The sequence below is a fragment of the Mus pahari genome, chromosome X (assembly GCF_900095145.1).
Source record: "Mus pahari chromosome X, PAHARI_EIJ_v1.1, whole genome shotgun sequence".
Lineage (NCBI taxonomy): Eukaryota > Metazoa > Chordata > Mammalia > Rodentia > Muridae > Mus > Mus pahari.
This window is the reverse complement of record NC_034613.1, coordinates 63,157,981-63,159,443: the sequence shown is the minus strand read 5'-3', so window position 1 is coordinate 63,159,443 and position 1,463 is coordinate 63,157,981.

Genomic DNA, 1,463 nt, shown 5'->3' with positions numbered 1-1,463 from the left:
TTATGTTTCTATTGCTATGATAAAACACTGTGACCAAAAGCAACTTGGGGAGGAAAGGGTGTGTTTCATTTTACAACTTTCAGTTTATACTCCATCACTGATGGCAATCTGGGCATGGACTCAAGGTAGGGAGCTGGAGGATGGAGCTGATTCAGAGGAGTACTGATTTCTGGCTGGCTCCTCATGGCTTGCTCAGTTTGTTCTCTTATGCAACTTAGGATCACCTGCCCATGGGTAGGTAGCTCACCCACAGTGAGCTAAGAGCCCTCCCACTTCGATCCTTAATCAAGGAAATGCCTCCACAAGCTTGTTTATAGGCCAATCTTATGGATGCATTTTCTCAACTGTGGTTCCCTCTTCTCATATAACTTGTGTTAACTTGACAAAAACTAGAATAGTTATATACATGAAATCATATCAATCCATGAGTATCTTATACATTTAGAAAAAAATCTGGAAGGATATATAATCAGACCTGGAAAGATGGAGGAGTCATTCCCTATAACATGCAAAGGTCTGACATAGCCACACAATTTTAGGGGGATTTATGGTAAGACATCTATGAAATCTAAAAAAAGTCATTGAGAAAAATTTTGCAGCAGCCTTACCAGTGAATGGGTGTTGTTCCTAAAACTTCTGGGGCATTGGTACATTTTTCGTACCCCATATTGTTCAAGTTGCCCATATCTTTTTTTGGATAATCTTTTTTCCCAATTTTTACTAGGTATTTTCTTCATTTACATTTCAAATGCTATCCCAAAAGTCCCCTATACCCTCCCCCTTGCTCCCCTACCCACCCACTCCCACTTCTTGGCCCTGGTGTTCCCCTGTACTGGGGCTTATAAAGTTTAAGTTGCCCATATCTTCTTATATGATGTGATAAATAGGGGTCATGTAGAATTGGAGCCAAGGGTTCAGGAAGCTTTGGATCAAATTAAGATTTTTGTGCAATATATTGGACTTCTACATTATTTCATGACTGACATCAGAGTCTGTGAAAAAAGAGTGGGAGCAAAACATACAAGAACTGCCAGTCATAGATAAATCCCTCAAGCAGAAAAAAAATCTATTGCTGGACCTCCTTCAGTGAAGAATTTATAAGCCTATCTAATAATGGGTTAGATTGACATCTTTGAACAAACACCTTTCTGGGGTTTGCACAAAGTCAGACTCTATGAAAGTAGCATGTATATTTGTATACTTACAGCAACATGTAATCTTATCTGATAGTCCTGTGACAAATGCATGCAGAACATACATATTGGGAATGACAGCTTCATGTATAACTACTGAATTATGTCCAGTGCAATCACACTTGCTAGCCCAGAGAAGGGGATCCCATCCATTTTTGAAGATATTTGGTACACTGTTGCCACTAGCTGTGGTGCAGAACAGGGATGGTTTGAATTTGGGATAAAATAAATAGAAGGGAAGGAAGGGAAGGGAAGGGAAGGGAAGGGAAG